Genomic DNA, 26,948 nt, shown 5'->3' on the forward strand with positions numbered 1-26,948 from the left:
AAAAGTTACCTCACAAAGAGAAACTGCAAAACTCAATTTAAAGAGGGACCAAATTTAACAGAAAACAGCATCCAATAAACAAACAGAGGTAGAAAAAAGAAAATAGCACTCAAGGAAAATACAATTAATTCCCAATGAAAGAAGACATACGTCTTTACTAAGGTCAGAAGCGAACAAATAAAAAAAACATGACTACATCAACGTATTTTATAACAACATCTTGCATTAGCTCCTGATGCTTAAAACTTAAAGCACTTTTCCTATCAATCACAAGAACTATGATCACTTTCAGCTCTGAAGTAGCAGTTGATCAAAAGCACAGCCCAATGTCAGAAGAGTATTGTCAGGAAAAAGAATTGACCTCCAACATGACCATGCGAAGTCAAAAAAAACCCACACACACCACAACACAAAGCAAAAATGAACCCCAATGACAATTTTTTTTTTTTTTTAAAAAAAAAAGCTTTATGAAGTTTCCTGTATCTTATAGAAGTTTTTATCAACATCATTTTTGTTTCAACCAAACTACCCTTAAGTTCTTAAATAAAAATATTTAACCATCTCTCCTAATGACAACCCACAAAATAGGCAATACACAAGATTTACAATACCTTAACTTGGTTTTTTTTTTTAGGTTCCTGTTCACTCTGCAGGAAAGTTGTTAACCCTTCACCTACACGACAATTTTTTTCCTCTACAATTTTTCTCATTAAACATTAATGCTTTCTATAAGATAGCCTCAAGAATACCATAAGCAGAGAAACTACACTGTGAAAGTAAGCCCAAATATCCAACAGCTGAAGTGAATTAACATGACATAACTAGAGGTCCAAAATAGGTTTAATACTAAAGTCATTTGCAATTGCAGTTTTTGAAAAAAGGAGTAGTAGCACTGATATATAGCAATCCCAGGCTTGATGTGAGCAGCTGCCTCTGACCATTATGTAGCTAACCTGTCTCTTTGACAAAAGATTACTGCAATACAAAAGCGTTGACCAAAGAGAGGACAAAGCAGCCTTCAGACCAAACAAGGACTTAAGTACAAAGTTTATGCTACAACATTCTTTGGGTTTTCCCCTGCCTCCTCTTTTCCTCCAGACATTGGATTTGCTTCAGATTCATGGTCCTATAATGCAATATCCTACCAGGAAAAGCACCCAAAAAGCCATATAAGAAAAAAGGATCCAGTCCTCTAAGGGAAGATCAATGATACACAGGCTTGTTATTTTGCCACGTTTCTTTAATTGATTGATGACAGAGCATTTACAGTATTATTTAAGTAACACATTTAGGAACAATTTCAAAAGGAGGAAGCCAAATGGGATAAAACAGCTTCTTTCAGCTGAGGAAACAGCAAATAGTTCATTTACAAGCTATGTCTACAAAGGACAAAAGAATATATTTGGAAATTGAACAAGAACTTTCAGATCCAAATTTGAATTGTTCAAACTCACAGGACTTTGCAGGACATACTCAGTATATTGAAATTATTTTATTAATGAATCCTTACTTTTGGGAGTAGCTAGAAGCAATAAAAATGTTCACACAAATGTGAAACCCAAGTGCATATTTTTATAATAAAACTTTAATTTTGGTTTGATTTTCAGAAGAAGGCAGATAACATGCTGAGTCAACCAGAATGTAAAGGTCTGCCTAGTATGAATTCAAAGGCTTGTAACACAAATATATATTTTAAATCCCATATACAGGATAACTGAATATTTCAAATTAGAGAAAGCTGTTCTTATTTTCCATTGTGGTAAGAGAGCACATGATGCATTTTAAAAACATACTGAAGAATGTTATTAAAAATACAAAACCTATGTTCTTAAAACGTTGTAGTCAAATTCTTATCCAGGCCACTAAAAAGAATACCACAGTTATAGTCTATACTTCTCAAACCACAGTAATGGGATAGCAGTAATTTACAGTAAAATCTGGTGTTACATTTAGCTGTACAACACTACTAATTACAGAGTAATTTCAACAATAAATATTTGGTTAAACTCTGCTTTGTCATCAGTGCAAGCAATTTAAGATGAAACTGATCTTTCAGAGAGTCCACACTTCTTTTTTAGAGTCTATTTTTATTTTCTGGTAACTGAACATCTTTTCCTACAGAACATTTCTCCAGAACTACTGCTTTGCGAACAGCAAACCACATAGACAATGTCAGAAGCAAAAGGAAAGATTTAAACCTAGAGCACCAAGGCAATCCATACATTCCTTTAAACTGTCCTTAGCTAACCCTATTTTATAATACACTGCCAAAGTCTTTTAACAATGACCTTACAGAGTGCACAGGCTGCATCACTTAGTAACAGCAAGGTAAGTTAAAAGACAGATCACATCACACCCCTCAGCAAGAATCCAGGGAGGACAAAACAAGACAAAGACAAATACAAGCACCATTGCAGATATAACATCAAGTAAAACATCCAGTTAATGTCCTAGACACTGACAAAGAAGCCTCCAGCTTTAAAGAGAAGATCCTCCTGGAGTGCTCCTTCACGAGGTCTCTGAAGAGCCAACTACTATTAATAAAAGCACGACACAGAGATGAACAGCAGTAGTACCTTATCTCCATTAGAAAAAAAAATCACCAGCCAAAAAACCTTCCCAAAAAACACTACTACCTGCTTCTGAGAATATTCAGAGCCAGCCAATCAGTTTTTAGACAAGAGGCCAGCTTAACCAAAGTCAGGCCTTCAAAGCATCACATACTTGAGTCCGGTCACAAACATAATGCCATCAAAGAAAGTTGTGATGTGCGACTGTAGAGACAAGAAGGTAAAGAGAATCACTTGAGAAGAGAAACAGAATTTGAGTTTTGTTTTGTTGGGGTTTGAAGTTTTACATATAAAGTCCATAGATTCCTTAAGATTGCTTCTATTTTCAAGGTAGTATGCCAGACGTAGAGAACTACATAAAGAATATAAAACAGAGAAACGAAGCCATGAGCTGTAAACTGAAATTAGAGAAAGCTATCCGGAATTACTGTCAACAATGCCTATAAAGCTTCTTGGGGAGGTAGCAGTACTTACAGAGTTGCTGTAATGCCGTGTTGGTATAGGGCCACTAAAACATCAGACACTACTGCAACAGAAACAAACTTCTTTTTCCCCAAGTCTGTTAAAATAAACAAGCCGGAATTCTTGCTGAGCTGTCCCACTTGCATTACATGAAAGTCTATAATCTCATACCATACACAGAACATAGTTTTCTCATTTCACTAGCCAAACACAATGCCTAATTTCAATTACCCAAAAGTAATTAACCCGTATATGTTGACATGGCCTTCACCTAGTCTGTAAATCTTTACAAAGCGTTCAAAGACAAGGTGTAGTCTATGAAAGAAATGAGTTACTAGTAAAACTGCCATCACAGAAGAGTTCATATCGTGAAGTTTTTAATAATTTAAGACTTGCTAAAAGTCAAAATATTTACTGTATCAGTATGTTCTTTCCTGCATAATATTACAAAACTGTAATATAATGCAAATTTATCACATCAACAGCTTTTGAGAAGGTGAAACAGAACACAGAACTTCATCTATGTAGTAAATTCCTACACTGAACTTTCTGATATTAAAAAAAATAATCACGAGTTACCTTTCACTCAGTGGAAGTCTTGAAGATTAGTAGAATGCAACCAACTACAACAACTGGATAACAGCACAATATCTTCTTTACCTATAAGAAAGAGATAAATTTGGAGTCAAATCACACCAAAAATTATCCCATTGAGTAAATTTTAAAAGGTAAGTGAAATTGAACTATGCTTAAACAAGTAATATATTTTTAAATGTGAACACCATTCCAAATAGGAAAAAAAAAATGCAATCATTTAAACTACACTTTGATTTTATCTCTTTTTAAAAAGTAGAAGTGTTGCTGTTTATAGCAATGTCTAACACAGTTAAAGTCAAGAGGAGTCTTTTCTTCCAATTTAGAAGGCCAGAAATAACCGCTTACAATGCAGTTTGACTTCTCATATAACCCAGGCTATAACACAATCACACGCTCTCACATCCCCTTTTCTTGCTCCCATCCCTTCTTGTGTCAAACCATTGTGCAAGAATACAATGGAGAGTTTTCCAACACTGCTTTGCTTGCGTTAATTTTGCCTGTGATGAGGAAGCAAGCCCACCTTCTCCCTTCTCGCTACCTCCAACTTATGATCAGCTCCAGAATAAACCCACCATTCAAATTAGTATATCTTAGGAAAGCATTCCATCTTGCTTTAAAAATATATAATGGCAAGTAGACTAAACACAACCACCTTCGGTAAAATAATTTTTACCCTCCTGAAATTTACACATAGTAAACTAAAATGTAGAAAACTTGTCCTCTTTCAATAATTAGAGTAATGCTGTATGCTACAGACATAACTACTAACAACGTAAACAATTTAGATCCTTTTCCTGGCACTGAATCCTTTCATAGCCACTATTATCTGCTCTTGTCCACATTACAGGTAAATATGTCACAATTTTCCCCCCCCGCTCTCCTTTTAGTCCCTAAATAATCAATCTTTTGCAGTGAAACATGCTTCCCCATTCTTGTAACATTTTACATGTTTTCAGTTTATTACTATCAGCTTTATAAAGCTTAACGCCAAAAGTTAACACAGAATTCAAAAAGGAATCTCATAAGCACCAACTACAGAAAGATTTTTTTTATCTTATATTTTATGTTGTTTACATACCTAGTTTGATTTCTTTGCACAACTTAAAGACAACTTATGTTCAAATTATTATTAATCACAATCCACAATACCTCCTTTAAATGTCTGCCTTCCCAGAAAATTTTTCCATTCTGCACCTATGACCCACATTCTTAATCCTTAAACGTACGACTTGGGAGTTGCCCAAATGAAAAATGCATATTTTGCCTATGTCCACACTCACTACATGATTCACACCATATTGAATCCAATAAGTAATACAATTATTCTTCAGGTTACCCTCCCCAAATGAGAGCTCTTCAGTCCATAGTGTTGCCACCTAAAACCCACATAACAGGCATCAGTAAGTCTGACCAGCTTCAGACACCTGCCCTTGTTTGCTCCTACTTTTTACGTTATATCAAAAAGTGGTAACAAAATTCAAAATTTCTTATTAATTGACTGCACTCGCTGAAGACTTACCAAATTAGAAGTGGAACAAAAGGTAAATTTCCAAAGGAATGAAGCCTGGAAGTCTATTCCATGTGGCCTTGGCTGTCAAGAAGTTTGAACTCTTTTCTTCAACACATGTGCACACAGAATGTGTACAATTTGAAAGCCTTGTCTAGATCATTCTAAATAACATAGTTAAAGTGCAAGCTTGTTTGTCACAGGTACAAACTGCTGATATATATACTTCAAGATCCATAACCTCTGAAAACACAGAATGGAAGGCCATACTCTAAGCCCAAAGGCTCCTGCATAACCTAACATGCCCCAAAACAGGTTTTGAACTGGGTTTGTTCTATAACCAGTTGGCTCTGTAGCTTAGGGACTAAATTTATGTGCTGCTTGAAACTTTAAACTATTACACCAAAGGATCTGGCTTTATTTTTTAGATAGTTCCTGTTAAAAAAGTACTTTGCCATTTTAAACTCTCCAAATCTAGAAATATGCAAGTTTATGAGAATTTGCTGAAGGTTAAGTTCTGCAAAATTACCTCCTTGTTGCATTTCACTAACACTCTGGAAGTACCTATGCTAGCAGACAAGAAAATAAGGCAGTAATGCTAAGCAAAGCACTATATGTCAATGAAAAAAAAAACTATAAATTACATGTTTCTAATAAAGAATGGGTCTTGAGACAGCTTTATAAGAAAAAACAACCTCATTGAACTGCTTGCTAGTCATTACTGGTATCAAAGCACCTTAACCTAAACTTACTACCCTAGCTGGCTATTACTTGTTCTGTGGCACTGATTTATTTCAGAGGCAGTTTCTGGAAATCATAATTATTAAGATGACAAACTCTCAAGCCAGCTCCCTTTATGTCAATCAGCAATCATTCATAACATAACCTCCTTTAAGTCCATTCTAGCCATACACATGTATGTTAACATCAAAAGGGATTATCTTCAACTTAGTGGGATCGTCACCTGTGGAGAGCTGCTGCGCTAAAAATGTTACCACAGTGTTAACAGCTCTTCTGAGAGTATTCAGACTTCACAGTACTGTAATCAAAGCTTTAAGAAGAACAATAATAGGAAAAGAACTTTGGGCTTAAAGTTATAAATAACATCTCAAGTTTTTTAAAGACTTCTGTGCACAGTGTTCAGGCAGAGGCCAGATCACCCCATTTCGAAAGGTAGACTATTTTTTATCAAACAGCAGATAAAGAACATACAATAGGATACTACAATGTTTTTTATTCTAATCCTGAAGAGAAAGGAAATTAGGAATGTACAGTCTTCCTCAGTTTCACCCTCCACCTGATTATTGATAAACAACTTCTGTGCAGGGTCTATTTAAGGATTAAAAAGGGAGGGAACAAAATGAAATGGTGATAGATGTACCTGTAACGTGGACAAGAGCAGGTACATGGGGCTATGAAAAGATTCAGTGTCAGGAAAAGGATCTAAATTGTTTAGATTGTTAATGGTTATGTCTGTGGTATACAGCATAACTCTACTTATTGAAAGAGAACAAGTTGTCTATATTTTAGCTTCCTACGTGCACATTTCAGTAGAGTAAAAACGATTTTTACCTATTTAGCTCACTTTTCTGCCGTTTCTCACTTCCTGCTCTAAGAAAGAAACAGCCGAAGATGCAAACAGATGAAGTGATCGGAATAAGGAGTGGTGCTTTAAAAAAAAAAAAATAAAAACAAAAAAATCACAACAGCAACAACCACCTCTCCTCGCACAGCATCCACAACAACAACAACCACCACCTCTCCTCGCACAGCATCCACACGACGGGTACGGGACAGCAACCAACAGAAATCGGGGCAGATTTTCGGAGGAAAGCACTCCTCTCTTTCGCGCCTCAGACCAGGAGACGGAAGGCGCAAAAGCGCCGCAGATGCGGGGCCGGCGGTGACCGCACGTCCAGCCCCGGCCGGGGCGCAGCGCCGAGCCGCCCCTCGGCGGGGCGGGCGGACGGAGGCTGCGGGCAGCGCCCGCGGCGGCCGCCGCGCGAGGGACATTTGAAACCGAGCGGCGAGAAGCAGCTCCGGGCGGTTGGCCTCGGCTCGCCGAGACCAGTGCACAAACCTCCGCGGAAAGGAGGAACGAGTCAGCCGCCCAGAGACCCCCGCCCACCCGAAGAGAAGGAAAAAGGCCCCACCGCCCCGAGGGGCTCCGGCGGGGAGGGGATCTCCCCCGCCGCGGCCGACGCTCCGGACACGCTTCCTCGGCGCCGCTGCCGCCCCCTGCCGTCCCCGCTCCTCCCGCGGCCAGCCCCGGCTCTGACAGCCCCCAACCGACCTCCCGCCCGCCCAACAGCCGCTCAGGGTCGGCAGAGAGGCGGCAGGTCCGACCGCAGTTACGACCGCCCGGCCCGGCTCCGCCCGCGGCGCAGAGCGGGAGAAAACGCCGGACCGGTCCGGGGAAAAGTGGCCCCCTCGGCGCACGGCCGCCCGCCCCCGCAGCGCTGCGGTGGCCCAGAACCCCCCTTCCCCCTCCTTTCCCACCGCCCTCCCGAGCACCCCCGTTCCCCACCGCCTGGCTGCGGGCCACACTCCCCCAGGGACCCGCTTCCCCACTCCCTCCCGCCCGCTCCTCACCGGTACCTGCCGCCCAGACACCCGCCGCTCGCGCTCACATACGAAATTGCAGTGGCCAAACCGCAGCCCTCCGCCCAGCCCGGGAAAAACCCCGCCGGCCACGCCCCTCAGCCAATCCGCGCCCCGCTCGCCCCCGCGCCCCGCCCCCGTCACCTCCTCAGCCCGGGCCTCCCCGGCGCCGGCCCGTCGGCTGCTCGCTCCGCCCACGCTGTCGCCGCCGACCCCCGCCCCGCTGCCATTGGCTGGAGCAGCCGTCAATGATCAGAGAGGGCGCTTCGCCCCGCCCCTCCTTCCTGAGCCATCTCCAACCGCCACTGCCTTCCCGGAATGGGGGTTCTCGCCTGGCCTGCAGCTGCAGCCGAGTGGCGTGTGGGCTGGGGGACACCCGCATTGGAGGGGTGGCTGCTTGGGAGCGCCGCTGTGTAGGCAGGGCCCCGGCTGGCCGGGCACGGTGCTGCCCGTGCCGGCGGTGAGATGCCGCTGTCCCTGCAGCGACTGTCGCAGCGGCGTCTCCACGCAGACTCGTGTTGCGCGGGGGAGCGCTGGCCGGGCTGCGGAGGAGCGCGGTGGCACCGCGACCCTGCGGGCGGGAAGCGCAGCGGCAGCTGCGGGGAGGCGGTTGCCTCTCTCAGCCCAGAGCTCCCCAGACCCCCCCTCTCTCAGCCCAGAGCTCACGCTGCTCCCAGCCGGGCCCCCCCCCGCTCAGGAAGGACACGGACACACCGGAGGGATCGCAGAGGGGGGGCCACCTGTCCTGTGCGGAGCGCCTTGAGGGATAGGGCTGTCTCAGCCTGGGGAAGAGACCACACTGGGGGGCTAACAGAACCGTCCCAAAACCCATGGGGAGGTGGCCACGAAGACACAGCGGGGGTTTTCACTGGTGCTGCACAATGGGAGGCTGAGGGACAGCAGGTTTGAGTTGAGAGGCTCAGGCTGGGTGGAAGGCAAAGCTTTTTCATGCTGAGGACATTCAGGCAGTGGAGCGGGTTCCTCGGGGGTTTTCCACGTGTGAGGGGGGACAGCCCTGAGCAGCCTGGCCTGACCACGCTGCTGGCCCTGCTGTGGGCAGGAGGTTGGACCAGAGAGCTCTTTACAGCCTGAATTTTCTGACCATCTACACTCTTGATGGGGGTTGTCTTCCACTTGGCTAAAGACTTTCAGGTGCTGTTGCAGATGTTGCCTGCTGAAAGGCCTGGCTCTTGACACCTTCCCCACCCAAGGGCAACTGCCTTACCCTAACCCTTTGTGCCCTCCTTTAAACCATGTATTAGCCTTTTCATTCTTTTTGTAACTTTTCTTCCAGCATATGAAAGGTGTATCAAATCTTGGACCACAACGTGATGGTCTGACCTGCAATTTGTGCGTGTATGTGCAAGAAGGAAAGAAAAAGCTAGGAGAGAAATGTAGTACGAACAGGTGTAAAAAACAGAACTCAACAATAAAATAACAAAACAACTGCCTAGTTAAGAAAGCAAAGCCTCTTTTAGTTTTGATCTTTTCTCATTAAGAAAATTATTTATATTACATGAAGTCATACTGAATTTGCAAAATCCAGCATGCAGTATATATTGCCTGTATAACTTCAGTTAATCCCTTTTATGCAATTTAACCTAAAGTTAACTACAGACTTCCCATCTCACTGTCATATGCACACTAAGCCATGCCTTTTTAGTGCACAGAATAGATTTTTCTACTTTGGAGCAGAGCTGTGCAGTAAAATAAGCTATTTTCCATGTAAGCCCTGTGTCATTTCTATGAAAATTAAAAGGGGGGAGGAGGGAGGGAAGGATCATGACTGAGACTGCTGAGTGTTCTTTACAGAATTCTAATGAAATTGTAAGAGATGATGTTTTCTTTATTAAAAATGTGTGATGCCATGCGCTACATTGCTTGAATCTGATTTTGTGAAGGGGTTGAGGGATGTGTTTTCATAATTCCAGTCTTAAGATGCTGAGGTCTCATTTAGAGTAGCTTACTACTGAAAATGAAGTCAACAGGCAGTATCACATAAATACTCTGGGTATTTCATAATGTGTAAGATAAAGAAATCAAGTCCTGTTTGACACTGATGAATACATCTTCTTTAATCTTGGTGCTTCAGAAGTAAAAACAACCCTGCAGCTCATGGGAGTGCTGTTAAAGGAAATTAATGTAAGCACACAGAGAAGCAATGAGTTGGCAATGAATAGAGAGCAGGCAGTATTAGATATCTGTGCTTAATTCAGCATTGTTCATTCTGCATCCAGTGAAAGAGGCTAGGGACCAATAATTAAAGAAGGAATTATAACGCATGTGCACAAACAATTTTAATTCTGACTAGCTATATTGCTTGATGTTGTAATCTTCACATTTCATTTATTATAGTGTATTATTTAAAGAGAGCTAATGAAGTATTTTCAGTATCTGTTGCTCCACATTCAAAAACAGCATTTTAAAAACCTTCAACTCTTTCACAGAGGAAATGGAGTATCACTTTTCTTTTTTAGGGAAACCCGTCACTGTGGTTCTTTCTTTTATATAACAGATGCTATAATTACCACAGCACCAACCGGGTTAGGATTTTACCTCTAGATGCTTTTTATATGCAGAATAGTCTCTAAAACTCTATGCATGATATCCCTTGTTTCATTCCTCAGATGCTTTAACATCTCTAAGCATGAAGGAATGACAGCAGAGTATGTGCCAGTTCCTCAAAAAAATAATAGAGCAGCTTCACATGCCTTCCTAAAAACAGTAACTACTACTTTTAAAGGCTTAATATACAGCCACAACAGGAGACACTTGGTGTCTGAAGCTTTCTGAGGATACCTGAGTTTGCACCGTCCAAACTGCTTTTTCTTACTGCTAGTACTTGTGTGGCTGCCAGTATTTAATACCATTGGCCTGAGCAAGTTTAATTGGCACAGGACTAAAAACAGCTGCGCTTGCAACAATCTTGTCTTCAATAAGGTTCCCTGTGTTGCTAAAACCAGTGGAAATGCCGATAGTGACATTTTCCTAGATTAGAAAATTCAGGAAGACTTTAAAAGAAACAGCTTGAGACTTGTCTCTTTTTGTTCCTTTCCTAAGACAGGCTCGGACACCTCTGATGAGAATATCCATTTGTAATTATAAACTACTTGATGCTGAAAGAAAATAAGACATAGGGAAAAATACTCATTCTGCCTTCTTGTATGCAAGGATTTCCCCATTTTAGAGATTTTGAATCCAGCCTCAGATGTTGACCCATCAGGTACAGCCCAAACCAAGAGACAATTGATATCGCTGCAGTGTGAAGAGAGGAGTTCTCTCACACCCCAGCTGTGGTGCAAATGCAGCAATCCTTCTCTGACAGCTCTTATATGGTGATTATAAGCTGATAAATGTAATTGTGGGGTTTTGGAATTACTAGGATTCCACTCTTGCAGACACTACTGGTTACAGTACTCTTTCTTGTGAGTGCACCGTCTGAATTGCAAAGATTCTTGCTGGTTACTGCTATACTGACTTGAGGATTGTCCTCAAGTTAAGACATGTTGCCTCTAAAGAAGGAGATGTTGTTTGTCAGACCGTACCATTAAAGAAAAGAAGCTCGCTTTTATCGCTGGAAGAAAAAGCACACCTTAAGGGCCTTTGTGACTTCTATAGCAATAGAAGTTGTAGAGTTAGGAATGCTAAAGGCAAAACACAAAATAACACAAAATCCAGAAGATGAGCACTATGTGATGTAAGGTAAATACAGTGAATTTAAACTCTTTATATTCAGCTGGAGGGGTGGGGCTGGGAAGAGAATTCCATGGGAAATGCATGTTGGTCATGAAATTGATACCTATAGGTGTCTTTTATCTTTAGATTCCCCATTTGTTTGATTCTGTAGTGGTTTTGTGTCAAAATCAATGCCACAACATAAATTTCCCCGAACAGCAAAAAACAACTAGTAGTTCAAAGTGACTGTTGATGTGAAAAGCCTGTATTCTCTTGATGTTGCTGCTTGGCATTGCTACAGACTGGGTAGTGAAGCGGATAACAAATATTGGCATGGGTAAGTGGCAAGTGTTGCTGAAGACCTAGATTTTGTTTGTAGAGCAAACACCCACAACAGACGGAAAGATCCAAACTGGCAGGCCAACCAGGGCTCAAATGAGTTATGCCAAAAGAAATGTAGTTGAAACATTATTGTGTGGTAATAAAGTAGAGGATGAAAGCCATTAAGAAAGAAAATAATTTCCTTATTTCACAGCTCCACAGACCAACCCATGGAGATTCCAGAGAAAAAGTAATTTTAAGAAAAGCAAAGTATGCGTGTCTTTGTAACTTAGCAAAAACAAGATTGCTGCGTATCTGGGATTTTGATTGCAAAGCTGTTAACTCTCAATTCATACACAATCTCTGTTAACATCTCTCTAAAATGCTTCTGATTCTAATTTATTTAAATACTGATGAAAGCTTTTAGGCTCTGGTTGGAGACAACTTGTCTTCAGCAAGTCAAAAGATGTGATGGATAAATTTGGCACATACACACTAGCTGCAGCTTTTAGGTGTAAGTCCATAAAAGTGAAAAGCATTTGGGATGAGAGCAGGAACACCTTGTGAAGAGCCCAAAACAAGTGTCTCTGTCATACAGTGTAGAAGAAAAGCTGAATATAAAAGAGAGGATTGGAAAACAGTGCTGTCTGTCTAAGACATCAAATTTAGTGTGGAAAGGATTAGATAAAATGGATTCATGTGCATTAATAACAATTATAATAATGATAATCTAACTTGCAGAGGCACGTCCTATAGCTGTCTCATTAAGATAATTCAGAGAAGTAGCCTTCATGTTCTTTGTGCAGGGACGTAGCTGCTCTTGCCTCATCAGGAGATTTCTGTGTGCCTGTATAAGCTCTGATCTCTAGTCCTGCTGTAAGAATTGTTGCTATAAAAAGCCTGCAGACCATGCTGATCATGCTCAGGTGATTTCCTCCTGAGGGTAAAGATTTTCTTGTTTTGACTTTTAGTTTTGAATTTCAGAGTTAGTGCATGGGGTCGTATGAGAGATGGACTCTCAGCTGACAAAAGCTATGGATAATTAGTACATTTGTAAGGCATTTTCATGGGGCTGATAAATACAATCTTGGAAAAAATGTAGGCTGGAAGGGATTGTTTTTATTTATATTGGAGTCCCATGAGAGCTGTGCCAAGTAGGCTAAGGTCCCACCCTGGTCCCATTATCCTCAATGGGTATTTATGTCACCAGCGTAGTATCTACCACACATATTCCTAGAATCATCCAGCTAAAGAGCCCGAGACCAAGTTGTGGGCAACCTTACCACTTAGCAACGTTCAAAGAAACCACAGCTGATTATAACTCAGTATAAATCACTTAACACCTTGTAAGAACACACTTGCCAGGACTCTTTAAAGAAGTTATTGTATCACTGTGTCCTATGGTAGGAAGCCAAACCATTCACTAGGAATTCTTTGGAAAGAGCATATCTCAATGTGACAGAACACATAATGAGAGAAGATGACATTGGTTAATTAGATGAGTTACATGTCAATCCCACAACTGTGTGTTGGAGTCTTGGCCTCACTACTCCAACAAAGACAATTCAGAATATGCATCAGAATACTTGTAAAGAAATAAAATCAAATTCCTGCTAGAACTTTGAACAAATTATTTCTTTACTTTCCCTACTGCTTTCTAAAACATTTTCAGTTTCTATCACTCACTGACTTCATTTTCCTGCTAAGTTTTGAAACTTTCCAATGGCAAAAAGTTAAAAGCAGGAATTCACAACATAGACACAAAATCAAATCAGCAAGTCCCCTAAAAACAAAAAACTCACGTAGCAATGGTACTTATTATTTTAGTAAAGGGGGAAAAATACAAATTTGATATAATATCCAACCACTTACATGCTTCATGAAACTTAAAACTTTTTCAAAATAACAAGCATATCCAGCATCGAGTCTGTGTCTCTTCTTCAGGGTGTGCTGAGGATCCTCTAACTCAAGATTTCCCAGGCTGAGGACCACAGAATACTGGTGGTGTGGGTCACCTCCTGTTTCATTTTTGGAACAAACAGGGACAACCACAGCAACTGTTCCATTGGAAAAGTAATGGTAAGAAAATATTTAGTCATTCCTAACTGTTCCAGCTGCAGTTCTGGCCTTTACTTTCTCTGCAAGGACAATGCATACAAGAGGCAGTGAAGATACTTATTTCTGTCCCATTCCAAGTGCTTAAATAGGATTCCCGACTTTTGGAAGCAAGAAAGCAGCACTTTGTGTTCTATCAATTATCTACAGAAGATTAAAAAATTGCATGCTGATGCCATCTTGGGGATCACTACTATGGAAAACACAAAGAAGCCATGTGTCTGTAACTGTAATAATAAATCCACCTAACTTGATCATGACATAAAACTTCTCCAACAGGTCAATCTTATTGATAGCTCATTCCACTGATTCGAAGATCCAGATATTTCTAGAATATCTAGAATTCTAGATATTTCTCATCCTAGTACTTGTGTGACAACCAAAATCCTCCTCATAATGTGACTGTGTTCCCACATTTGTGTAAGCCTTTCACACAGCAAAGAAAATATAATTAATAGGGAATGTATTTGTAGCAGCTGAAGAAGAAAGGCATATTCAGGTTGGTATAAGTATGTAAAAAGAGTCTAAAGTTTCCTGATTAGCAAGGGGTTTATATTTATTCATAAAAATGTGTCGCTGGAAGTGCAGCATGTTATGTCTATTTTGTAACACTTCATCATGACTAAGAGATAATTTTTTCTTCCAAATAACTGTTGTTTTCTCAGTGCAGTCCCAGTGTTCCTCTCTTAGCTTATCCACATGTTTTTCTACAATTATGTGTGTTTTTGTAAGCACACATTTCCAGTATCTCTGAACTTGCTTCCCAGGGTATGACCCAATCATTAAGGCTGAACCAGTCAAGTGATTTAACATACAGGGATTTCAGGTAGGGTGTAACCGGAGGAGGGAATGCAGCCCACCCAAGTCTCAGCCTGTGAACGCCAAGTTTAAGTAAATTTACTAGCAGGCCTTTTCCCTTTACCTCCTCCCCCCAACAACAAAACATATAATCAAAAGGTGAAGAGTTCAGTTATGGAACAAACAGGACCTCTTTAAAAATATGTAGCTGGCTGTAGCCAAAGACAAACTATGATGTCATTGGGTGGGAACTTCCCCTCACTGTATGCGAGCAGCGTTGGAGTGATGTGATGCAAGATGTGAATAAAATCACCGGAGTGATTTAATATATTCTGGGGTTTAGTTGTTACAACTAATCTGCATTATCAGTGATTTTCTGTTTTATTCACTGTTATGACTTGTTCATCTGCCATAAATTGGGAGCCACACAATTTTCCATTCCTAGCCATGCTACTCTCATACACAGACTGAAAGCTAATCTGATTTGCAAAGTTGTCAATCACAGCATTGATTACATGGTAGATAGTGGTGTTAATGCAATCATTAAATGGCAAGCAGCTTTTGCAATGTTTTCATTGAGTAGCTTCTAGGGCCTCATCCGTATTAGAAGCACGGCTGATTCAGGGAACCTGGCTATTGACAAGTTACCCTATAACTCGATTTTAACATTTGTATTGATTGGCCCAAGGTTGCCAAGACCTCAGTCCTGCAGACCTTTAGGTACATAGTTCATATTTTCTCTCTGTTTGCAGAGCTAGAAACTGGGTTTGCCCACAAGAGATTTCCTGTGCAGCCAGTTAGGCTTAGACACCTTTATAGCAAATTCCTTGAGAAAAGGCCATGTGTGGTGTTGTCAGCAAATGTGTCAGAAAAATATAGTTTAAAGAAGAATTGGTACTGATGTTGATGTCTCTAATTCTCACTCATCCATGTAAGACTTTAATGGTGATAAGAGAAACAAAGGTGAAATCCTGGCTTCACCACATCACTAAAAAAACCTCTCTTGACAGCAATGGGGCCTGAATTTTATCCTGTATGCTTTACACTGAAATATGGTGAGCAGTGTGAATCAACTCTTTTACCTTTGAGACCTTAGTTCAAAAGAAATTGAAGAAGCAAATTAGCTTGCTGGGTTTATTTCTACTACTGTATGGGCATTTATCTGTGACATTAAACTTCCACACAATGTTTTCTTTTCCCATAGAAAGATCAGCATTAACTATTAGAAGTTTCCTTGGTCTGTGATGAATTACATTAGTATACATGTCTGAGAGAGATCCAGATAAAACATCCAGCTCTTTTACATTTTGCTTTTCCCAGGAAGAATGGAACAAATATTTAAATTTTAACCAATTTGAGTTTACGATTTCACATATATATATTATATTTTTATTAATCACACTCAAGAAAAAACAGTGGATAACAAACAGCTTCACAATTGGCATTGATTTTCAAAGAAATCTGTTACCAGTTTTCAAGTACTGTATTCACAAAGGTCAATAAACTCAAACTGCACAGACTCATTGTTTGAACCTACAGGGTGCTGAGGGGAAAATGTGCATTACAGAGAGTCAACCTCTTTAAAATAATCTATCTCAAGTCTTTGCCTCAGGTCATTTTTTAGCATTAAAAAAAGCATACCATCTATAGCCATGACCTCGCCCAGATGTCTGTGATGTCTTGAATCAAAAATAATGAACATCCTGATATTCAGATGATTTAAAATTTGCTCGACCCAAAGCCAAAACCTTCCCACTCTTTTTTTTTCAGAATAGATTATTTATTTTGTTTCTTGAAAGGAGGAAATGACCATGAATAACAATATTGGGCCCAGTTATTCAAGTTCTCTAATATTGTAAGTATTAGTAAAGTGTTTATTCAAAATGGTTACCGTACTAATAATGATACTAACTTGGACTGTTATCCATATGACATTTAGCGGTATTTCAGTTCTATGCAAGGGAAAGCATCCTCCGCCGTTAAAAATTCTTGTGGCTAATCGTATCGTTAGTGAGAATACATGGTTATCCTGTATGCAATTTTAGATTCAAGTGAATTAGGGAGCCTTGTTGACCTTTGGATGTGTGAAAATAGCCACTAAATATATAAAATCACAGGCTAATAGTCACAAAACATACTTCTTTATGTCACTGCTCTTTTGCTCGGAAAGTCTCTAGAAACTAACTTTTTGCATTCAAGGTTTGACTTGCACGTGCATCAACAAGCAGCCATGCCAGCTGTGCTCAGAGCAGCTTAGGGTTTCTTGCCAACTCCATATGCACCAAGTAACCTCACTTTAAACTCATTTAATGTGCCTGCACAGCAGGTGCATGCTGAGTGTTTAAACTGATACAAGGGAGGCCAGGAGTGCAATTCTCTCTTCGGAGTGGGCCAACTACAACTTGTGAAAAAGAAGCAATAGCAGCATTGATGTTGCTTGTAATGCCCTTTGGAGCGGAGCAGCACAGCGGGGCCCCTGGCAGCTCCTTCCACCGCTCAGCTCACCCTGCTGCTGAGAGGGGAGTCTGGAGTGAGACCTGCCTGGCTTCCCCTCAAATGCCCTCCCAGTCCGTAATCCACAAACCACACCAATCTGCACTGGGGCTTCCCTGCGTTATTGTGGATCAGTGACATTCTGCTGTATCATATAGTGCACTTATGTGCTGTTTGCAGACCCTGTGCAGTCTAACTCATGGCAAGCAATGCTCTGTGGTCTCATGCAGCGTTAACATCGGTTAATACAGGTATATTTTTTAAAAGTATTAAAAAATAGGTATAAATAATGTTATTCTTACTTTACAGTAGAGTTTTATATAGCATACTGCATGCACACCTTATAGCCAAACTTTTTTTCACAACCTTGCAAAGGGAGGTTAAATGTCTCAGGGTGCATTCAGCCATTCCTTTGCACAATGGCAGGCTCTCACCAATCTGTCAGGAGGTGGTGACGTTCAGGGATTTTGCCTGGACTCCCCTGTACTCCACAATTCTTTTCTAGTGGTTTGGCTGCCAGCCTAGCAGTGTTACTTATTCTCCCTCTCTCAAATAAAATCAGTAAGCCCCGATCCTGCAGGAAGCCTGACAGTCTTAGCCTCCCGGCTCCTGCAGGCTTCAGTCAGCCTCTTTTTGTAAGGTCTACTGGTAGTCTTCTGGCAAGCACAGCTCTGTTAAAAAGTGGTCCTGACTAATTCAAAAGGAGGAGAAATTTACAGGACACTCTGAGTTCCTTTAATCTCACCGTTCGCTGGCTCCCTTCCCTACCCATCACCATCACATTGTCTCTTTTCCTCCACTTCTCTGCGGTGAGCCAGAGGGCAAGTTGCTGTAGGTGAGATCAGGAGAACTGGGAGAGTCCTTTGGCAGGGTCTGTGAGCTTCATTTGGTCCTACTGTGCAAGCACTCAGCATACAGGGCGCTGGTGGCCCCTCTCCTCCCCCTGCCACTCCATCAGTCTGCAGTCTCACTGTGCACAGCTGCCATGGGAAGCCACTGTCATATATGCAGAAAATATACCCACAGGCCCTGTGGAAGGACAGCAGCACTGAACTGTTTGCTTGTGTTCCGTAAGAAAGGCTGGAGGCAAGCAGTGGGGTGCAAAGAGCAAGACCCAGAGAGGAGTAATGGGGTGCTGTGGAAGGACGGGGACGTGACTGCATGGAGAGAAAGGGTAACCAAATGCCTTCCTAAGAGTCTGGTAGCAGCACATGGAGACACATACAAACAGATCTGCATAGCTCACAAACACTTACATTACAAATCCTCTTAAGTTCTCCTTCTTTGAGAGGAGAAAATACTATAGCTGGAGTTGCTGGGGAAAGTCATGTCTGTCCACTTCCTCAGGGCCCAGGCAGGGCACCCCACATGAAACACTTTTCATTTCAAAACGTTCACTTCACTCAGCATCACCTGTCCCATCTGCAGACTATTCCCTCTCTTCCTTTCCCTGTCTGACTTACTGCAGGACCCTATATTCAATCTCTGCTCTCTGTTAAAGCTTTAGCTTTAGGGAGAAGGCACCGGGGAGATTCTGATGCTGGTGAGAAGGTGCATTGTGATAATGAACTACTGGCTATTGCTGTATAGTCTTCAGCTCTAAGACTCAATTCACTATGGACAAGTTGTTGCTATCCTTATATAATAGATTCTCTCCACTAGTTACTCTGGTGGCTTGCCATTTTTTATAAACAGACTTCAAATAGAACAAAAAATGTCTTTCTTCTCTTCTAATGTGGATAAAATTACGTTTCCTCTTTGGTGCATTTTATTTTTTTTACTGGGATCATAACTACTGAGAAAGCAGGAAAGTTAAGTCAGATGAGTTTTGTGGTCTGTGAATCTCTGAACTACTTCCATCAGAGTGTCTAGAGATGTTACCTGTTTCTCTCTTCTCCCCTTCCTGCTCCATCAGGGTTTTGGTTGGTTGGTTTGGTTTTTTGTTTTTTACAGTCCACAACTGTCATGGGAAGCCGGCCTCACAAATAAAAAAGTATATCCAGGACCACCTACATACAGTAATGACACCACTGAACTGTATTCTCTACTTTGAAAAAGGTAAAGGTTCAGTACAGGGATGCATCTGTGGAAGCAAAACAAGTAACACCTCTTAAAGTTATTATCCTCATGGAAGTGTTTTTTCTGTTGACTTGAAGCAATCTTGGAGAGGTTTCTGTAACTTGCATCTCTGTTGAATTTTGTACTAGACGCAGCATTTCCCAGCATTTCTGAGGAAATTTCTAGGCAAACTGAACTCTAAATTGGTTATATGTATACACTGGCATGCTCTAAGAAATCACATACATCTTTAGAGAAGTAGCAGCAATGCTCTTCACGCAACACGCGCAAAACCTCTTATGATTTAAATGTGAACAGACTATGTATCTTTGCCATGTTAGCTCAATAATCCAAACTTCCCTCGGGCAAGTTGCCTGTGTGTCTAAATGGCACACATCTGTTCTTTTCCACCACTTGTTTACATGTTCTTCCTCTCCATGTACCTCCACCATCCTCATTTTAAAGATATTCCTTAATGCTTTATTTCTCACATTTATTTCACAACTGCATGCTGTAACAGTAGTATGTGTTGAGTGCTGGTTTTATACAGTGTTTGTTTTTTAATATGTTAGTATGCATTAAGAATAAGTCTGTGAAGTCATCCAAGGTTAAAATCAGGCTTTCTGGCTTCAGGCTGACTGGGCAGCATTGCAAAATACCACATTACAGGGGAATGTAACGAATGTATCTGCAATGATACCTACTATATACAAAGGACTTAGGATAGGAGAAAAAAAGTCTAATTAAAATTAGCAATTTAGTAGTGGCATTCAAAATAGTAATATATTTTTAATAGCATAATCAGAGGAAAAATGCACCTTGAATTAAGAAGATTTTTTAAATGATGACTTTATCTTTAGTTTTCTGTTCTCAGGGGCTAAACAGCCAGATTTTGAGAATTGCTGAGCAAATATTTGTTCAGTAGTGCTGAAAAAATAATGCTGAATAGGTGGATTCTGTGAAGTCCACCATCTTTGCAACATTAATACAATGCTGTACAAATATTAGGACAAAGAAGATGCTCATTTTACCCTAAGGATGGAGTAAAACATTGCTGCTGTTTGAAAATTATTGCTAGAGCAGCTCAGTTCTGAGAAGTGGATTACAAACCTTTCTGCTTAACATTACTTTGTGTTTTCTCTGTACTATTTAAAGTGTTCTACAACTAATAAGCCAGATAAACTGAAGTGGGTTGTTTGTTCCTCTGCTGAAATGACAATCGGTGCTACCAAAACAAAGCTCTCAGCACAGGACTTGTTTACATGTTTTGTCTGCTTGCTTATCTTATTCTAGTGCTGATTAGTGCTGCCTCAGTGTCTTTTTCCAGAGTCTCCGATTGCCAGCCTGGAGTGGAGCCTGCAGTGTGGGTTTTTGTAAAAGGCTTAACAATCAAAGTAAAATCCACAGAGAAATATTGAGCACATCTGACATTTCATAAAATGCACCCACAGATTAACAATGCATAGTTCAGAAAGGAAACCAAGTATTTTCATGGTACAAACAGAAACCAAAAAAGTATTGCTGTGCATAAATGGATATTGCTGTAGGAAAAAAAAAGGTTTCTGATGATTAATCTGTTGGAATTACAAAATCTTAAAACTGGCAGAAGATTGGTGTGGAATTAAAATTCAAAGCCTAAGGAACTCATTGAGATAATTATTCTGCTTCTTAGGCTTATTTTTATTTTTTTTTTTCTTTGTAAAGTAACTTAGCAATGCACATCTCTCTCCTATTTGTGACAGCTATGAAGAAACAAAACTATATTTTTAGATGTGTATAAATACTATTGCATAATGTCATGTTGATCTCTGATCATTGCAAAAGCAATTATTTCCTTTGGACAAAACTGTCTGCTCATTAGCACTGAATGGTATTTATCAGTCTTTTTTCCTGTTTAGATAATTTGTTCAGTGTTGATATATTTAAAAACATTCAATTGGTTGGAATAGTATCTGTGGCTTCCCATCAAAAGAGTGATGGCAGTAGCTGTGGGTCTAAATCTCAAAGCACCACTCTGTAGACTTCCTAAGTGATTAGCACAGAGTATTATCGCCCTCCACCATCTGGCTATCTAATATGGAAACGATATTAAAGGAATCAGAAGACCTATACAGGCTTCTACACTTTGAACATAACGTGCTTCACAGCAAAAATGTGGAAGCTGTGTTTAAAACAAGAAGAGATATGCTTAAACATAAAATTATTATTTTTATTAGCAGAGAAGGTATACATCTGCTCTCCCTCATTTTAATTCCTTGCAAGTGTATAAAGCCATACATATGTATACCGAGATAATACAGCTTAGCACATATACGCGGGCTGCATGTTTAGCATGCTAGGAGTGAAATCTGTTTAAATTAAGGATCTCATTTCTGGTTTTGATGTCACTACAATTAGTTGATGTGTTGGATGGATTCTGAGACTTTGATTCATTTATGCTTTAAAGGTTTTGAAGTTAAACGCTTTGGATAAGGCGGAATTAAAGAATCATCAGAAATTTCTGTGCTAAAACCTCACAATCCAATACATAAAAACTCTTGTAATTCAGTGTACTGTATATCATTGTGTATAAAAATATCCCTTTATAAGGAAGAACAAAAGATACGCTTCTCCACTCCAGGAACATTACATGGAATAAAGAGCCTCTGAAAACCTCCAAAGCACAGAATGCAAGCTTGTGCTGCCAGACAAAAGTGAAAGCCTATCCTGTTTTCTCTCTCCCTGATGTAGTTGCTGTGTCAGATGAGGGCATCAGGGCAGATTTAAAAGTCAGAATGAAGAAAAGAGAAGCAGTGTAGAGAGAAGTGTGGTGAATCCAGTCCTGCAAACACCTAGGTTTTCTCTGCACAAGCCCAGCTTTAGGCATTTCAATTTGTTTGTTTTGCAGAAGTGCAGATAAAGGTGGTAATTAAAAATGGGCTGTCAGATTGCACTTATTCATAGGTGTTCTGCTCCGGGGTATTGGGAGCCCTGTATCCGGTATAGAGGGAAGCAGAAAAAAGGGAGGTCTTTTCTCCTGTTCCCTTCAAGCTGTTTAGGAAGTTATTTCTTTACTTCTTTTTTTAATGGTTTTATTTTTACCTCATAACGAAAATCAAACAGTTTCTTTGCATTGTCAGAGAATCCAGAGCTAGTGGGCTTTCAGCTGCACTCGCTAGAAAAGTTCAGTAGCCATTAATGAGGAAACAAAAATGTTTCGCTGAGCAGCACAACCAAGAGTTTGGTTTGGTAAAGATCGGAGTCTTTTGGTCCAGAAACCTCTTTCCCCACTGCAGCTATCTCAGGTCCTCCTCTGTCTTCTGTGATACCTGCCCTGGACAAAAGAGAATGTGAACTGCAGTGAGCCTGGAAAAAGCACAGTAGCAGAGCTGATCTCACCTTTCCCTCTGATGAAGAATTAATTTCCTTTCTTTTCTGGACAACTGTGGGGTTTTTTTACAAAGTTTGTAAGATGCTAATTGTCTTTAGGATCACTATCCTCTTGCACATATGGCTGAAATTGGTCACTGACTTCAAAAGCTAAAAGGCAATGGCTGACAGCACAGTCACATGCACCTTAGGAAAGGAGGTTATCAATTTGCTTACAATGGGGCTTTTTATATTTTATGTTCTCAGCACTTTTGACCTCAGAACAGCCACAGTTCTCTGACCATTGGTAGTGTTGTCCAGGATGGCCAAGGATAAGTGAAAAACTAACCAACAACCAATATCTCCATACCCAAATTTTCCATCTCTCTTTCATCTCCACCTATAATGAAATGAACACAGGATCTCTTCCCATTTGTACAAGCTGCTTTACACAGGGAGGCTGCAGATCCATGTAACGCTGCTTTTGGCAGCAAAGCCGTCTCAAGTCAAGTCAAGTTGATGAGCTTTGTTCTATGGCTCCTGATCTGATCAAATCTGCATCGTGCTTTGCACCCGCATCGGTTGTGTGAACAGAGCCGTCTGTGGACCCTAGGGTAAGGCGGCTCACTAAAATCATTAGTACTAAAAATAACCCCAAATTAAATTTTTTAAGACATTGTTAATCGATTTCTTTCCAACATTATCATTCTTATCTCTTCCACTTTAGTGATGCAGGGGCAAATGTTCACAGCTGCAGTGGAAAAAAGAGCTAGGAAATGAGGCTTAAACTGGTTCTGCTACCAAAGGGGAATTGATTTTGAGTTACCCATAAAGTGTGAAATTCTGTCCTGACTGAAGATACTAGAAAGTTTGTCTTTTACTGCAGAGTGGATAGAATTTCATCCTGTGCAGCCACAGTGCAAGGGCAAGAATCCAGGCCCTACCGACATCAGGAGTAAAATATCCCATGAATTCAACATCTTGGCACTGAATAAATCCAATAGTTGTGACTCTGCTAGGGTAGCAGTAAAACCTGAGAAACATTATCTGTGGGTAGAATCTCCTCTGCCATTACAAATTCCAAGCATAACTACGGAAAAAGAATTATTAAAGGACCAAAAGATAAAATTAAGATTGCTCCAGATTTAACTGTCATGATCTTTTCAGAAATTAGGATACAAAAACCTTTTAATTCTATTGTACTTACATTTACATTCATAGCTTAGGCAAATATTTTATGCAAGTATTTAATCTTTTCTGGTGCACTGTTGTTTTGTTTTTCCTTTTAATCAGTATCAATTAATACAGATTGTGACCCATTTTCTGTAAAATTTGCATTAACAGTGCAGACAGATATATGACCACCAGAAATGTAAACAGTTTGTCAGTATTAAAAATACAATTTTCAGATATGTAAGAAAAAACCCAGGTATTGATAGGATATACAAGGAGAGAGAAAAAGAATTGTCAGCCTCTGCGCACAGTGTTCAGCCAGTTCATAGTGACCTTCCATGTGCTGGTTCATAATGTACAGGATCTGCTCATGAAGTCCTAATTCTGGCAAAAATTCCTTTTTCCTGAGTAAGGAGAGCAGAGCAGCCCTCACAGTGAACACTCAATTAACAAGTTTTTACATAAAACTGCACAAAACAGTTTTTGGGAAGGAAAAATACATTAAATACATTTTCCAAACAACTTATTTAGACATTTTGTCTTCTGGTTTATACTCAGATATTTCAACATAGCCAAGGAACTGTGATAAGGTAACTCAGTTAAATGTATTTGTGCTCAACTTTTACTCACTGTTGGGCACATACAGTCTGTGGCTGAAAGCACAAACACAACAGCAGCAGTCTATTTTTGGCAGAAATAGCCCTGATATTCCAAATGTTACCATTTCCTTTCTGTGTGTTACTGTTTAGCAAAAAGCAGGAGCATGTACCCGCTCTTTGCCAGCAAGAGGAGAATCACACACACAAAAAATCTGTGTCCAGCACAATCACAGTAAGCATATACCCCTTTTCCCTGCGAAGGACTAACTAACGCTTCAGCATCCTCATTGTAGAGAGGCAATATACACATTTCCTTCTTTATGGTGGAAATCGGGGCAAGACTATAAAAATGCCACTTCAAAAAAGCAGATTTTAATAAAATATAAAGAACTTTATCATTCTTTAGGTAATTCCTTCTGGCACAGATTTTATTACAGCTTTATATCCTGGATTTCCACCAACGTAGATGTCATCTTATGTAATTAAACTGGATCATTTTCAACAGTATAGTATACAATGAGTCACTTGGAAATCAACCGAGGAAATATACTTGGAGGAAAGTAAACTTTTCCATTAATAATATTTTAGAAGATTCAGGAATAGGTATTTGAAGGAAGATGTGTCTCTTCTGACATACGATATACTGGAATTCTTATGGGTTCTTTTTGAAGTGATGTGCTAGTAATTGAAAATGAGATTTTAAAATAGAGGTTTACAAAGGGATATCAGCTCTTTTGTCAAGGCTTGAACTGGTTGTACCTATCACACAATAAGTTTTCTTGTCCAGTTTTCATTAGACAGGTTTTTTTGTTGCTGCGTTGTTTTCTTTTTTAATTTTAAAGTGGACAGGCTCCATCTGTGACAGATAGACCAGGATATATACAAGGGAGCCATAAGACAAGCGTTAAACAGCTTAGAAGATTGTCTTAATGCATTACTAGCCCAGCAGTTGGAAGGATTATTGCTGTTGTTGTTGTTTTGGATTTTTTCCTGGCAATATCATAGCAAATAACAGATTAAAGGAGAGCAATCAAGTAGTTTTGCTGGTGCTAAAAGTGAAGTTTTTCCAAACAGAAGAGGGAGCATAGGAAGAAAAATTAATTCTACATCTTCACAGTACTAATGTAATGATTTGCACAGATATTTGAGCTGCTTCTGAATGAGTTAACATGGCACTGGAAGCAGAACAAATTCATTAGTGTGGTATTTTCTTTGGGCTGTTTACCCGGCTGAGAGGCACAATGTATTCATCCAGATGTACAGCCACGGTGACACAGCCATGCGGCGTCCAGCACCCACGACCGGTTGTTAAGATCTGGTCTGTGTTTCTCTTGAGCTATGCGGGCACAACTGACAGCTCCTGTTTAGAAATTACGTTATAATCCTTTCAGAGAAGGTCATCCACCTTCTCAGTATTAAAAGATAATTAGGACAAGCATCAACCATAAGGAATGAAAATCACGAAACCAAAGTTGTTTGATAAAATACAGAAGATGTGGAGGAATTTAAAGATAGGTGACATTGTCAAAGCTGACATTCTAGGAAAATGACGTTTCCAAAGACTAGGGGAACTAAATTGTATTTGTCGAGACCAAAAAAAGGATGTTTCAGATGTAAGGTGAAGATCTGGACAAGGATTTCAGTAGTAAATATTATAAGGTACACAGACAAGACTCTATCTTAGATAAAAAATTAACTTCTGCATAACACATCTTACGACAGATTGAGAGAAAAGCTTTGAGAGGTTTGAGACAAACATAATTCTTCGGTGATGGGTACTGACTGGCAGGAACCTGTGGCTCCTGATGACTGAAGGAATGCGAAGGAGGAGGATGAACTGTTTTTAATGATGTTGCATGTGGGCTGAAAGCCAGACATCCACAGGCAGACTGGCAGTCAAGGACAGGCTGAGATCTTGATTTTAAAAGAAGGAAACACATGTGAAGGAGAGAAAGACCTGGGAGTGATTTTGATAAAGGTGGCAACTTGTGCTTTAGATGAGAGAGTAAGAAGTGAAGGGTATACAGAAAAGGATGAAGGAGTAAGACAAATCCTCTAAAGGCAACGCTGAAAAATGGGAGAATCATGAGCCAATGTTGTCATAAAAAGGCAAATGTGGCAAGATTTCAGTGTGAGAAATCTGACCGTATGATTTGAAAGATGTCAACTGGCCACTAAGAATAATGATGGAGTCTTGTTTCTGGGACTTGGGTCATTTGAGACTCGGGTGAAAACAGTTTCAGCTGTAAGGCAGAAAATGGACTGTAGAACACGCAATTTTACAATAATTTAGATGGCAAATGTAAACAGCAAATTGACTGAGCCTGGAGCTGAATGGGTAAGACATGTAACATCTAGAAATGCAAGCACATATGGACTTCTTATCAAAGGGACAATGATCCCTGAGGTTGCCAGTTCTCATGGGAAGTTAGTGAGCTGTATCTAATCACTCTCACTTGCTCTGAAATCTCCCTAATTATCATTCTAATAACATGGATGTTACAAGTCAACTATCATTAGTGGTACTTCCCATGAGTATCTGGGGTCCTCCAAATGCGGTACATAATTGGCAACATCTGCTGTAGATCCACAGATAGATTTGACAGAAGTGCAACTCAACATTTCCCTTGG

At 40.3% G+C, this 26,948-nt stretch overlaps 1 protein-coding gene across 48 annotated transcripts in view; it reads right to left on the bottom strand.

The window, feature by feature from the left end:
• Positions 1–7,863, bottom strand: part of EPB41L2 (erythrocyte membrane protein band 4.1 like 2) — a 103,192-nt gene extending 95,329 nt beyond the window's left edge. For 8 of the 48 annotated variants that reach the window (XM_065056986.1, XM_065056970.1, XM_065056973.1 and 5 more), the window contains exons 1-2: positions 7,735–7,819; positions 3,612–3,692 (exon numbers count right to left, since the gene is read on the bottom strand). The gene's annotated coding sequence lies outside the window, so the exon portion shown is untranslated. Of the gene's footprint in view, positions 1–3,044; positions 3,130–3,611; positions 3,695–6,708; positions 6,806–7,241; positions 7,252–7,289; positions 7,372–7,728 lie in introns of those variants that run through there. The other 40 variants (XM_065056972.1, XM_065056968.1, XM_065056984.1 and 37 more) reach the window with 26 other exon arrangements.
• Positions 7,864–26,948: the final 19,085 nt, after the last annotated feature.

Source organism: Columba livia, chromosome 3 (assembly GCF_036013475.1).
Source record: "Columba livia isolate bColLiv1 breed racing homer chromosome 3, bColLiv1.pat.W.v2, whole genome shotgun sequence".
Taxonomy (NCBI): domain Eukaryota; kingdom Metazoa; phylum Chordata; class Aves; order Columbiformes; family Columbidae; genus Columba; species Columba livia.